A 15,061-nucleotide genomic window follows, 5' to 3' on the forward strand; every position below is an offset into this window, starting at 1 on the left:
CTCCATCCCAGGACCCCGGGATCATGCCCTGAGCCGAAGGCAGATGTTCAACCACTGAGCCACCCAGGCGTCCCAAGATACTGTTCTTGTGCTGGAAAACCAGACTTCATCTTTACTGAGTAGCTATCTGCTCATTGCAAGTGGCAGCTGAAGAAACATGCCATCCTGAGTATTGTAGTAATAGCGGACCTCATGCTGCTCTGACATAGAAGTTATAATATGGCAGATGCATATGATTATTTGTCAGGTGCTTTACACACACAGCCTTCTTTCATCCTGACACTAGTCCTCAGAGCTAAGATCTTTATGAAGTGGGAAAACCAAGACTTGGAGAAACCAAGTAAATCACCCAAGCTCATACCAATAGGAAGCTGGGACCGGAAGTCCAGAAATTTCTGACCAAAGCCATTTTCTACTCCAACAGACAATCATACTGTCATGTCAACAAATACATACTGAACACCACAAATACTCGGCTCTGTTAGGCACTGTGAGGAATGGTGATGTGAATCCAATATAGTCCTTGTCCTCAATGGCTTTACAGCCTGCAAAGGACTGATGTGGGAAAGGCTGGCTTTGGGGCTCATCCATCCCTCTGACCAACATGTGCTGTGCATCTACCCTCTGAGCAGCACTGTCCAATGAACTGGATTTCAGAAATGATTAAGACGTGGTGCCTGTCTTTAAGGAGCCAAGTCTGGTGGAGAGACCGATACATCAGTATATGGATGACCAGAAGTTTTGCTCATGCAGCAAGAAGTTCACACAAGGCAGAGGGAACACAGAAGACAACTTGGAGGGGTCTGAGGCTTCACAGAGGAGGTAGCTCTGGAGTCTTGGCACACGAATAGGCACATTCAGGCGGATTGGAAGAAGTGTAGCTTTTGGGACAGAGGACACAAGGTGAATAAAAACTCAGCACGATGTACTTGTCCACCCACACAGCCTGGATGTCTTGATAAGCTTGTGGGTAGAGCTCCCAAGGTGGGACACAGAGATCAGGTGGGAAAGGCAGATGGAAAAATCTGTGCCCGGCTGGGGCTGTGCCCTGGGAGAGCCTTAGATGTGAGACCCCGCCCCTTCCTCCAGAGGCTCACAGCCTAGAACAGAAGGGTTCAGAATGACCTCTTGAAGAAGCCAAACAGAAGAGTCGGAAGATGCTCAGGGTCCCCAGTGATCAGAGAGATGCAAACTAAAATTAAAAAGCAAGTGTAGGTGAGGTGGGAAGTGGGACCTCTCCTACACTCCATGAATCATGAGTGCAGAACATCAAGGAAGACTTTAGCAAAACGGATGTCTTATAACCTACAAACTTCACTTCTGTGTAGCCCGGAGAAACGCTTATATGCACATGAGGGGCCCCGCACAAGATACCCATTGCCACGCTGTGTGCACACATCTCCCAGAGGGAGGATAGACAAACGGGTAATGTACAGCAGGGGAAAGGAATGACCCAGGTCGCATAGAAAGATCTCACAATACGTGACAGTGGGTTTTGGAAACGACAGTCTGCAGAACGAGCCCTACAGCATGAAACGGCACCATTTGTGCAACCTTCCGAAGGCACACACAGAACCAGTCGGTGGCTACTCGGTGGACCAGTGACAAGTAGAGGAGGCAGGCAGGAAGGACACAGTCATTCAGCTCCATATTGTATTTATTTAGCTCTTTTCAGATGCGTGGCTTCCTGTATTTGCAAGAGTTGCCAAAGCCCCTCCCCCACAGCCCGCCTGCTAGAAAGGGTGGAGGAACAGGAGGATGGGGAGCTATTGAAAGTCAAGCCAGCGATTTCAATTTTGACATTAGCAAGTGAGTCTAACAGGTGGCATGACTTTGCCTCAGCTGAAGATTTCACCCCGGAACATTAAGACGAACTCCTTTAGGTTAGACATTGAATATTCTAGAAAGGGAGAAGCTGTGCTACAGGCAAAATAAAACATGCATTGATATATATATATATTTTTTTTTAACTGACGTGCTTTATCCCCCTGGTGCTGTTTCCAACAGTGTTCTTCGTTCTTGGTGCTCTTGAAGTCCCTAGATGGTGGAATTCAGTGATTCTTAAAGTACAGGGACCAGGGTCTTTAAGTAGCATTAGTTCATGTGGGGGAAAAATTATGCATCCTTTAATCCATGCCGTCCCATTTGCTCAGAGGGACTCAGAACCATCTTCGTAATTTCTCTTATACCCAAGTACCACCTAAGGGGAAACCTAAAAAAGCAACCCCTGATGTTCTACCCTAGTTAGAGAGCCAGTCCATGGACCCCACGTGGCTATTGTCTTGCTCCAGCTCGCCCCCTGGTGGCGGTACCTCTAAATTGCAGGCCTAGTACTTGGGCTTCAAAAATCCAGGTCATACAAATTAAAGAGGGGACCTAGAGATAGTTGGGTTACATCTTTCTAACCATGCATTTTATGCCTCTATTCATAGCTGCATTTACATATGAGGAAACTGAGGCCCAGTTGAGTGAGTTTATATCTAATCTGGAGGTGAACAGTCCGTGCGGCCAGCTTTGCAAATCCAAACTGTCAGCGGTGTTGCATGGGGGTAGGCAGAGACTTTTCCCTTTCTCCCTCGGGGAATCATAGTCCTTGATAAGGTTAAGGAGGAGCAAGCTGGAGCTACAGGCAACAGCAGGGGAGAAACCAAATGCAGGTTTGTAGTCTAGAGGCAAAGGATTTTACAGCCATAGGTGATTCTCAGGCTGGGCTTGAGTCCCTAGGAAGAGCACCTGGCTTGTCAGAGCTTGGTGCTCACGTCCGGCAGAGGTCTTTGTAAGGATGACCTGAGGAAGTGCTCACCCAGGGCCTGGCACAGTGCAGAGCCCTCTTACAGGTGCAATAAAATGCTTCTTCTTTTCTTTCCTTCCTCTACTTGTCACTGGTCCACTGAGTAGCCAGGTTTCCCCGTCCAGGTTTCAGGGAACACTGCTACATGTTAGTAGGTGTTCTGGAAAAATTGTCCCATTGTCAAGTGAATTTGGGTTATGCTGGTTTCAATTACACTAAATAGATTTCTTTTGTGCAAGACTTCTTAGAACCTGGAATACGCTAAAATTCACTGTGTCACTCCAAAGTATTGCACGTAGGGTCCACTGTTTCACAGTGTGCACGGCACAGACAGAGCAAGCCACTAATAGTTGGGACAATAGTAGTGATTTTACTAAAATTGCAGGTTCAGAAACCTGGGAAGTCAGCCCAGGAAGCATAACCCTGTTTTTTGGGAGGTGATAAATGGGCTGATGTGTGAACCAAGATGCCCATTATCCAAGTTCCAGGAGAACTGTGGCTGCCAAAGGGCCTGGCCACCCCTTCCCTCTGGCCAACCCCACAGGCATTCCATCTGGGGAGCAATGAAGTAATCAGAGAAGGCGTGAGCCTCTCCTCGGGATAAGGGGGATGAGTTTTATGACTGGTACTGCACCAGGCAGGCTGAGTGAGTGCTACCCCAGCCTCCTGCTCACTGCCCTGTGTTGCAAGCTTCCCTGGTTTCCAAGCAAAAGGGTGACCTGCCCCAGGCGGTGGCCAGGAGGCAGGCCTGGGCCTCTCTTATTCCAAATCTCCTTCCAAAAGTCTGGAATTTACTGAGCACCTACTATGTGTGGGGTGCTTGGCACCATGGGAGAAACAGGGATGAGTCCCTCGTCCGCTCAGAGGGATCCCAGGCTGGGGTGTGATCATGGAGGCCATAGATAAGCATGTTACATGGGAACAAGAGGGTCAGGACAGAGCAGGGAGAGAGGCTGCAGCAGGGGCTCAGGAGCTGTGATGTGCTGCCTCCTGTGGGGCCCAGGAGATTTAGGGTGAATGTTGCTGGAGCCTTGATGGAGGTCAGGGTCCTGGTGGGGTAGAACATTCCAGATCTAAGGGAAGGAGATTTGTGACTGCTGGCCTTTTGGAGGTCAGAACTGAAGAGCTCCACAGCTGCCTCTTTGCTCCTGTTAAGAAGGAAAGCACAGGCCCCAAATGGAGTCACTTAGGCCAAGTCACCAAGCCGGGGCTTAATACCTAACCTAAGGCACTTCCAGCCTCCCCGGATCTCTTCCGGTTGGCACCAGTGAGGTCATCTGTCACAGGGCCTCTCTGTCCCCTGAAGGAGGATGCGGCCACCTGCACCTGCTCTTCCCCCTCAGGGAAGGTGACTGATAGGACCCTTTCTTTTCTTTTGCTAATTGCCCTGCCCTGTTTTTTCCCATAAAATCCTTCTATTTTGTACAGCCTGTCTGAACTCCACTCTACCCGGGAAGCCGCCTGATGCTGAACACAGCCCATTTGATCTTCAAATTTAGGGGCAGCTGGGTGGCTCGGTGGTTGTGCATCTGCCTTGGGCTCAGGGTGTGAACCTGGGGTCCTGGGATCAAGTCCCGCATCGGGCTCCCTGCATGGAGCCTTCTTCTCCCTCTGCCTGTGTCTCTGTGTCTCTCATGGATAAGGAGAAAAAAATCTTTGAATTTACTCAGTTGAATTTTGTGTTTTAATGGGTCCGCTCATTCCCACAGCTCTTCCCCTCTGCTTCTGTAGGCTGTCAAGCCCTTGTGATTTCTAAGTTTCTTCCTTCAATTCACCTCCACCTTTGGCTCTGAAGGGATTTCCTCTGGGTTTTGGTTTTGCCTTTCAGTGGGGTCTGCTAACCCATTTACCCACGCTCACTCCCCACTCCCCAGCCCTCCTGTGCACGTGCACCATGGAGAAGTTGAGTCCCAGGGGAGACCGTATCTCCCCAGGCTGGAGACTCGCACCCCAGGGTGAGCCCCGTTGGGAATAGTAGCTGGCTGGCGCTGATGGCTTCACATGCACTGAGTCAGTCACAACAGCCCTGTGATGAGGGAACAGAAGGCTGGCCGAGGGCAAAGCACAAGCTGCCACCCTGCAGCCCCCCAACCCTCCCCCTGAATCCCCGACTCCCGGGTGGGGTAGGTGTGTGACATTCCTTGGCCACTCCTGGACTCCTGGCTGCCCTGTAACTAAGGGGAGGGAAAACCAATGGTTAACCGCTCTTCAGGACGTGAGTCTCCACCAGCTTACAAATGTCTTAGCAATTTACAAAAAAAAGCATTCTTGTCAATGGCCTAACTCTTAGGGACCCATAGATTCCATTTCCTGGAGCCCTAATCTCACTCTCCTCTCCACAGCATGTGGGAAACAAAGGCAGAAGGGAAGGTTAATGAGATTTCTTTATAACCTGCAGCCCACTGACAAATACTTGAGATAGGCAGAGTAGAACATTCCTCCAGGAAACTCCCAACTATCTTAAAGCTAATGCCTTACTAGAGGGGAAAAAAAACCCTTAGCTTGACAGTAGCCGGCCTCCAGTATCCTGAAAGTCATCTTTAGCAGATGAACGTCCTTTTGGACACTTCCCTTTTTCCTTACCTCCCCCAAGCATATAATTAGTCACCCCTTACGCAGAATGCAGCTCTTTCTGCCCATGGGTCCTGTCCCTGTGCTTTAATAAAATCACCTTTTTGTACCAGATGTCTTCTCAAGAACTCTTTCTTGGCCTTTGGCTCTGGATTCCAAAACCACATCAGCTGCAGTGTAGGAGCTTTTACTGTCCCACTTTACAGATCCAGAATGAGGCACAGGGAAGCCCAGTGATTTGCCCAAGGTCACACCAAGGTGAGTGAGTAAGTGCTGGAGCTGGGGCTCGAGTCCAGGTGGTCTAATCCTCAAGTCTACGCCCTCACGTGCTAGGTTACAGTGTTCTGAGGGAAAGTAAACAGTGGTTTTCTCAGGAATTAGTATGGGCAGGGGTGAGGCCCTGGCCTGGAATGAGAAATGTTTGTATTAAGAGTTCAGAGGAGGAAGTTCACACAGAGATTTTCACATGTGCTGCTTGTCTCTGAATGCTTCCTAATAATGAAATGTCAGTGATCTTTTAAAGCTGGAGAAGGAGGAGGAAAAGCTGCAGAGTATTTGATTGGAGTGAGCGCCAGGCAACGTCTGCGAAGAAAACTAACCTAAGTGATGTTTCTAGGTGACCAAGCACACAGCACCCTCTCATTTAACACATGGAGAAACTGAGGTACACAACAGTGAGTGAAGCAGTATCTCCGTGAGCCCTGTGACTCTCGCTAACTCAGCTCACAGCTGGCAGAGTGGGGTCCTGAGTCTCAGATTCTCCCTCCAGGTGCCGGCTTGGCCCCCACACAGCTGTGAGGTGCTGGGCAAGTTACCTAAGCCGGCTCCCAGCTGGGCTCCCGGCCTGGAGTGGGATAGTCAGAGATTCTCCATCACAGGGTGGCGAGAAGGGCGAGAAGTATCCCCGACACTGTGTGCCAGTAGTGCCTGGCACAGAGGAGGCGCTTGGTAAATGCTATTGTCTTATGATTTTCCGCATATGCCCTTGCTCCCCAGAAATCATCAAAAACAAAACAAAACAAAACAAAGAAGCAAAGAAAGGAGAAGCAGTTGAGCAAGCAGAAAAGCTGAGAGGGGAGATGGAGGATGGAGGACGTCCAGAGGGTCAGAAATCAGGCCCCCTTTCTGGAATGTGAGCAGGGCTTTGCTGTGCAGGAGACAGAAAAACATTACCCACCAACCAAGTGTCCTTGTCCATTGTCAGCTGGCTGAGCAGAGAGAAACTAAAAACAAACAACAAAAGCCACCTCAAGTACAGCCCCTAGGGGCAGAGCCCTGATGGCTGGGTACCAGCCTCAGAGTCTGGGTTCCCTGGAAGCAGACCCTGGGGTGAGGATCCCATGAAGCCCTCTCCAGGAGATGCCCTAGGGGGATGGGGAAGGGAGAGAAGGAAGCCATTAAAATGCACATTATCTGGTAAATGACTGCTCAGACCACTGCAAGAAACTTAATTTTCCCCCAAGGAACTCTGGGTGCTGTGCGGGGCCCTGGGCTTCTGAGTTATGCCACCGGAGGGCGGGGGTGAGAGCCGCTCCCAGGACGCCAGCTCCCCTGTGCTCGCAGCCTTTGGCAAGGACGCTCCAGCAGCCGGACAGCATCCCCTGGGAGGCCATGCAGGTCTGGGCCGTGGACGTCAGGTCAAGTACTCGGAGTGGGAAAGGGGGCAGGGGTGTGGCGTCAAAGGTAAACAAAGCCAGACATCCATTAAAGAAGGGAAAATAAATTTTGAAAGGCAGAATGAGGGTGTAGCAGGGGGAGAAAGGGGCTCACGCAGCAAGTTACAGAAGGTTGGTCCATGTCAATGGCATTGGGTCAGCTGTGACTGGCAATTATGGAAGGTGGGATTCCATCCTCCCGCAGAGACTCCGAGACAGAGGCCCATCCTTCCAGATGACTGCATTTCAAAGGAATGGCTTTCAAGTCCTGGAAAAAAAATACTGGGTCGTGGGAGAGACCGAGGTGTTTCAAGGGGGCGGAAGAAGGATTTGCAAGTCTAAGCTCTTTCCTGAATTCTCTAAGAAAAGGAGTGCAGGGGCCTCTCTTCAGGTTTGTCTGGAACAAAGAGTAAATTCTGGCAGCAGGGATCCCTGGGTGGCGCAGCGGTTTAACGCCTGCCTTTGGCCCAGGGCGCGATCCTAGAGACCCAGGATCGAATCCCACATCGGGCTCCCGGTGCATGGAGCCTGCTTCTCCCTCTGCCTGTGTCTCTGCCTCTCTCTCTCTCTCTCTGTGACTATCATAAATAAATAAAAATTTAAAAAATAAATAAATAAATAAATTCTGGCAGCAGCGAGCTTTCTCAGGCAAGCATTTCAGTGGGAGCCTGGGCTCATCCTAGGGACCCAGCTTTCTGTTGCTAGATGCCCATGCTAGAGCTTGGTCAAGCCTCTTAGTGCAAGGGTTTGAGGGGAGCGGTTACGTGCTGAGAGTTCTTTCAGTGCTGTAGCGCCTGTTACGGGTAACATCAAGGAAGCCCTTTGCCATTCTACTGCAGCCTCAGCTAGAGACCCGAGGCTCCCGTGACCCAGAACACAAACACCTGCTCTCTCTTTCTCTCTCTTACACACATAAACATGCAAACACAAACAGACCGTATGCGAAGAGACACAAAGTCACCTAAGCAAACGTGTATTCACATTGCACACGTGCTTCTGTGTCAGGTGCCCATCGACGCTATGCACAGTGCCAACGTCCACGTGTGTGCACACACACCTGCAAATGCACGGCATACAAAAGCATCGCTAACATGCACACGCCCAAATACAAGTGCGTAAGCAGGGGTGGCTTCTGGGGGACCCAGCCTATGCTCGGAAGGGCCCCACACCTGTTCAGCGCACCCCCCACCCCGTTCTGGTTTTGAAATGCTTAATAATGCACACACAGATGCTCTCCCTCTCGTTCTGTTTTGCTCCGTCCTCCCATCTTGTCTTTTCACAGGAAGTTCCCACGAAGTTCTATCCTCAGCCTCGAAACCGGTTTTCTTAAAATGAAAACTGAAAACTGCAGCTGGAGGGACTTGCCCCCGCTGATCGGGCTCGAAGTCATGCCGGCCGTCGACCTCTAGGTGGCAGCACCGAGCCGAGCAGAGCGGCCGTCCGCGGAGGGAGGGCGGGGTGGGGGCCCAAGCAAGTGGGTGTCACGGGCGCCCTGCAGGAATCTACCCTTTTCCAGAAAGCATGGAGATTTCGAGAAGCAGATGACTTTCCAAGGGATTTCCCAGTCCATTCTTCTGTGACTGTATTGTCATCCAATTTATTTTTTTTCCCATTCGTTTTAAATACATTTCTTTTTTTGTGGCTTCTTAAAACTTTCTGATGACAAGCGCAACGTATTTTATTGCAGAAAATACCACACACACAACAGCAAAAATCACTCATAAGCCGACACCTTTTGGTTCTTTTTGTGGAAGGAGGGGACAATACTTCTCCCTGTCTGGAAACTTGGCACATGTTTCAAGACACTTTCCCTAGCTAATCTACCCATATTTCTTCTTTTTTTAAAAGATGTATTTATTTATTTGAGGGGGGAGGGAAGGAGCAGAGAGAGACTCTCAAGCAGACTCCTTTCTGAGTGCAGAGCCTGAGGAAGGGGTGCAATCCCACGACCCTGAGCATGACCAGAGCTGAAATAAAGACCCCCAACCAGCTGAGTCACCCAGGTGCCCCTACCTCTATTTCTTACCTCCACATATAAACACACATATAAGTGTTTTATTTTCCCCCTGAATAGACTTATATTCTGTTCACATTCTTCAACTCACTTTTCACTTAATGTGACACATTTACACACGTTTGGATCCAATATTGCTAAGTCTGGCTGCAGCATAGCACAGGTGGCAGGTTAATTGAAGGATCTGCTCTCGGAAGGGTGCACCCACAAGGCAGCTTTATGTTCTCAAATTACAGCACCCTCACCAAACTATGTGGACTCTACCCTTCTCATCCCTTACTGACATCTTGGGAAAGTTCCCCAGGTTTCTGACCACTGCCAGTTATTTTAAAAGTCCACTGCTGCTCAATCTCACGTTCCTCCCCTAAGACTTGAACCCTTGCTGAGAGAACCAGAGAAGAAGAGTCTTGGTCACTTGGCTCCCCTCACTCCTCTCCCTCATGTTTCCAGCTCCTCTGACATTTTGGGGTGGGAGGGTCGGAGAAGGGTTGCTTCTTTTCTGTGCCTCTGTAGATGGCCTTTGTTGCTGCTCCTCTGGCCAGCTCCGACCAGCTGTCGAGGCCCTCTCTTGGAGAAGCAGTGCATGCTGCGTGGAGACATCTCCACTGCCCAGTGTCCCGATGAGGGAGGTGCCAAGGGGCTCAGCGGCTCTCTATCCCACCTCTGGTCCTGCCCTCCTTCTTAGAACATCCCATGGCCTCTGCCTGCTGGGCTGTCCTCACTAGTGGCCTGCCCTCTTGGGTGGGTCCTGGGTGGCCATACTCAGAGTTCAGTGGAACGTTACCCATCAGATGGGGGAGTATAGGCAGCTCCTCTGCACCCACCACTGTACCCACCACAGGTTCCAGTTTTCTTTCCTCCTTGTTGGATGTTCAGAAGGCAGAGCAGCAAACCCCCTGCAGGTCCCAACTTTCTAACTGAGGAGTGAAATGTCAGTCTCCCTTTCCAGCCCACGACCCAGCCTTGACCAGTGGTTCTCCTGCAGGCATCCTCATCTGGCTCAGTGTAGTGGGGAGCAACCCCCCTTCCTCATAGGGAGGGAGGGGAAGAGCCACAGAGTTTCCAAGTGGCCGAGCACTCACCTCTCTGATACTCTTTTCTCCTCTTCACCCAGGCTTCTGCGATGGGACGTGAGGGGAAGAGCCAGAGTGTGTCACAAATGATTTGGGGTTGCAGAACCCAGAGAGGACATCTGACCCCCCTCGTTGGTGATTATTTTTATTTTTTAAAATTTATTTATTTATTCATGAGAGCCAGAGAGAGGCAGAGACACAGGCAGAGGGAGAAGCAGGCTCCCTGCAGGGAGCCCAACGTGGGACTTAATCCCGGGACCCCGGGGTCTGCCCTGAGCCAAAGGCAGACGCTCAACCACTGAGCCACCTGGGCGTCCCTGTGTTCTTTTTAGATGTGGGGTCCTTGATACCTCTCTGTCTGAATTTAGAGGAACAAGATCGGATCATATACAATAATCAACTTGAAATAGATTGAAGACTTAAATGTAAGGCCTGAAAGTATATAACTAGAAGAAAACATAAGGGAAAAGCTTCTTGACATGGGATTTGGACCTGACACCAGAAGCACAGGAGACAGAAGCAAAAATAAACAGGTAGGACTCCATCACACTGACAATCTTCTGCACAGTAGAGGAAACCATCAAAAGAATGAAAAAAAAAAAAACAATGTACAAAAGGGAGGAGATATTTGCAAATCATGTATCTGATAAGGGATTAGTATCCAAAAAAATATAAGGAGTTGTTACAACCCAGTAGTAAAACCAACCAACCAACCAAAAAAACCCAAAATAAATACCATGATATAAATCACAAAAATACATATAGGATATAGATTTCATTCCATATATATTCTAATAACTATTTATATGTCTCATTACACAATATATATAGCAGAATATTATTTAGTCATAAAAAAGGAAATCCTGCCACTTGTGACAACAGGGATGAGCCAGGAGGACATTACATCCTGTGAAATAAGCCAGACACAGAAGGACAAGGATTGCATGATCTCCCTTCTGTGTGGGATCTGCAAAAGTTGAACTCAGAGAACCAGAGGGTAGAGCGGTTGCCAGGGACTGAGGGGTTGGGGAAATGGGGGAGAGGTTGGTCAAAGGGTACCAGCCTTCAGTCATAAGAGGAATACATTCTGGGGACGTGATATGGAGCGTGGTGATTGTAGTTAATGATGCTCTTTTGTGGACTTGAAAGTTGCTAAGAGAGTAAATCATAAGTGTTCTCACCACACACACACACACACACACACACAAGATAACTATATGAGGCCATGGATGCATTAATGAACTCGATTGTGGTAATCATTTCACAGCATGCCCATGTATTAAATCATCATACTGTACACCGTGAAAAATCACCTGTGTACACTTTTTGTCAATCATACATTAGTAAAGCTGGGGGCGGGGGGAAGCATCTGTTGGTGTGATAAGACACGGTAGGGCCTCCTGAGGACGGAGAAGCCGGTTGCCACCAGTCATCTGGGGACACGGAGCTGCTCCTTGGTGCAGATGTGCAGCTGCGAGGGACAAAAATATTATCTAATGAGCATGCAGAGTGCTCGGAGTGAATCGTTAGAACAAATTCATAACAGGACGTAATTTGCGGTGATGTGCAAGCACTTGGTAGCTGATAGAGAACTAGCTGGATCGTCCAGGTGACCTCCCCCTCCCCCACGACCTCTTAGAGACACTTGGGGCAGGCGCATCTTACCGTTGGAGGACAGAAGCACAAAATGCTTGACACTCATGTCCCCAGAGCTCCTTACTCTCTTTCATCTATTTCTGTCATTTTCCATCAAACCAACCACCTGTTGTAGAGACCTCTGGAGATGTGGTCATTCCTGCCTCGGTGGTGAGAGGAACCCCGGCCTCCTTGAGAGGCTCTGTGGTGGTTCCTCTTTGCAGATCAGGGATGACAGTGGGAGATGCTCCAAGATGGTCTTGGAGCGTGCAGTGGGCATGGTGGGATCCAGGTGTAGAGGAGGCCAGGAGAAAGAACTTCCGAGGTGGCTGTGGCCAGCATGATGGGAGGCAGAGACATGGTAGGCAGAGACATGGCCTGAGAGAGCTTTAGCAGGAGTTAATTGGCCCTGGGGTACTTAGGACTGAAATAGCTGGGCAACGATTAGGATTTTCATCTGTACAAGTGAGAAAATTCTTAATGGACAGAGATGTGATGTAAGCCACCTCACTGGGGAGTCCTGCCCTCTTGACCAGTTCCTAGAACCGAGCCAGCTCACAGACCCAGAGCCCCTTGATTGAAGGGGCGAGTGGTTCTCTCGAGGAAGGAAGGACTTGGCTGTGCTGCCTAAAATGTGCATGGGAAGTGCTTCTCCCTGCTTTCTCCAAAGGCACTGGGTGCTGGGGAAGGGAAGTACCCAGACTTTTTGAAGATTATTGCTGCAGAAATAAGGTTAGAGCTGGGATAGGCCTCTCTTTCTTTTTTTCTTTCCTTTTAAAAAAATATTTAATTTATGTATTCATGAAAGAGGCAGAGATAGAAGCAGGCTCCCTAAGGGGAGCCCAATGCGGGACTCGATCCCAGGACCCCAAGATCACATCCTGAGCCGAGGACAGATGCTCAACCACTGAGCCACCCAGGTGCCCCTGGAATAGGCCTTTCTTAATGGCCCTTAGCAAACATATTATTCCTGTTTCTGCAACATTGGGCTGTGCTGGTTTAGGGGTTTTAGTTCCCGGGAGAATGCTTTTCACAGGAAATCAGACAAGGGTTCTGTTGACCTGGAAGCTGAGACTGCCACCCGGCTACTCGGCTACTCGGGGCTTCTCATCCCACTGAACCAACAGACCAGAAGGCAGGCACTGTCCCATTGGAGTGATTGGTGGTGATATCAAGGGGAAGAAGACTGTTATCCCACAATGCAGATGGAAGAAAGGAACCCAGGCATTGTCTGCAATGCTTCTTAATAATGCAGGTCCAGTAGCAAAAATCAGTGAAAATACTATAGCAACCCAATGCAGGCAGAACCACCTTCAGGACAGGAATGGCTTGGATCCCCCTGAGAGGGAAAGAACCATAAGTGCCAAAGTGGTGGCTGAGGACAAGGAAAGCACAGGATGAGTGATGGAAAAAACCGTTACTAATTCCCATCATGTTCACATGACCAGTTGCAGAAAGGACTGTGCAGGTGCTATTCAGTTTTTTGTCTCTGAAAAAAACTCATACTTCATCTTATTGCTTATTGAAATACTAATGCAGAGTATTCTGAAGCATCAGCATTCAAAATGCAAGTCAGTTTTGATTGACAAACTTTTTTTTTTTTTAAGATTGATTTGAGAGAGAGAGAGCACAAGCTGGAGGGGCAGAGGGAGATGGAGAGAGAATCTCAAGCTGAGCACAGAGCCTGATGTGGGGGTCAACCCTAGGACCCCGAGACCATGACCTGAGCCAAAACCAGGAGTTGGCACTCAACCAACTATGCCACTCAGGTGCCCAGATACACATTTCCTTTTACGGGATTCTCCAGAGACATCTTCACTTTGAAACACACACATCGGAATGCCTGGGTTGCTCAGTGGTTGAGCATCTGCCTTCAGCTCAGGTCGTGATCCCAGGGTCCTGGGATCGAGTCCCACATCGGGCTCCCCATAAGGAGCCTGCTTCTCCCTCTGCCTGTGTCTCTGCCTCTCTCTGTGTCTGTCATGAATAAGTAAGTAAAATCTTTAAAGAAGAGGAAAGGAAAAAGAAGGAAAGAAGGAAAAGAAAAGACGCACATCATTAAATGAGAAGTTGCCCATGAAACACTGTTGCAACATTTTGTCTTGCTTTTTGACTTTTTTTCTCTTTAAAAAAATCTTTTTTTCTACTCCTCTCTATTGAATACACAGTATTTTTGATTCAACACTTACGTTATTGGATATTTAAGGGAGTTGTGATTGAGCTGAGAATGCATGTCTCTGAGAGAGAGATGCTTGTCTCTTCGGGAGAAGGTGAGCACAGTTTCATTGGATTGAGAGACAGTTGGCTCATGTTATGCAGAAGCCTGACATCCTCACTTCCTGTTTTTGGAACTTAAATACGGATAAAGGGATATGTGTGGATTCGGGGGGCCTGTGCCCAGCCCACTGAGTTATCTTGCAAAGGAGAAGACAGGAACTACAGTTCCCAGAATCCCTTTCACTGTGTGGTCCAGGATTCAAGTTTGCTAGTGAGAGATATTCTGGGAGTTGTGGAAGGCGTGATTGGTGACAAGGCATTACTCTTTGGAAGCAGATGCCTCCAGGCCCATGAGTGCAGGTGAGGCACAGTTTTCCTGGCAAACTCTCAGGACCCCTCCCCTTGGTGTTTGAGGCTGGGCTCTTTGGTTGGAGCTTTTCTGATCTTTGCTTTCTCTGCTCTTCCATAAATTGCATAAGCCCCCAATTCTTTTTTTGTTTTAAAGATTTTATTTATTTGTTCATGAGAGACACACAGAGAGAGAGAGAGAGAGAGAGAGAATGAGAGAGAGAGGCAGAGACACAGGCAGAGGGAGAAGCAGGCTCCATGCAAGGAGCCTGATATGGGACTCGATCCCAGGGCTCCAGGATCACGCCCTGGACCAAAGGCAGGCACTCAAGCGCTGAGCCACCCAGGCGTCCCAAGCCCCCAATTCTTGTATTTAATCCTTCACGCTCAAAATGCATAGAATGATTTCCATTTTCCCAAATGAACCCCGAAAAACTTGCTCATACAGAACACCTATCCTAGCATAACTTCTGTGTGCTTTCATGCTAAAAATAATCTTTGAATGGCCACAAGTCTTCTCCCACCCAGGAGTGAGGAGATCAAGGAAAGATGATGCAGGAAAGAAAAAAAAAATAACTTTCAATCTGCTAGGTCTTTATCAGTCATTTGTACTTCTTCTGTTATATTTTTTAAAGATTTTATTTATTTATTCATAGGGACACAGCTAGAGAGAGAGGCAGAGACACAGGCAGAGGGAGAAGCAGGCTCCATGCAGGAAGCCCGATGTGGGACTCGATCCCGGGTCTCCAGGATCACT

This window comes from Canis aureus, chromosome 11, assembly GCF_053574225.1.
Source record: "Canis aureus isolate CA01 chromosome 11, VMU_Caureus_v.1.0, whole genome shotgun sequence".
Taxonomy (NCBI): Eukaryota; Metazoa; Chordata; class Mammalia; order Carnivora; family Canidae; genus Canis; species Canis aureus.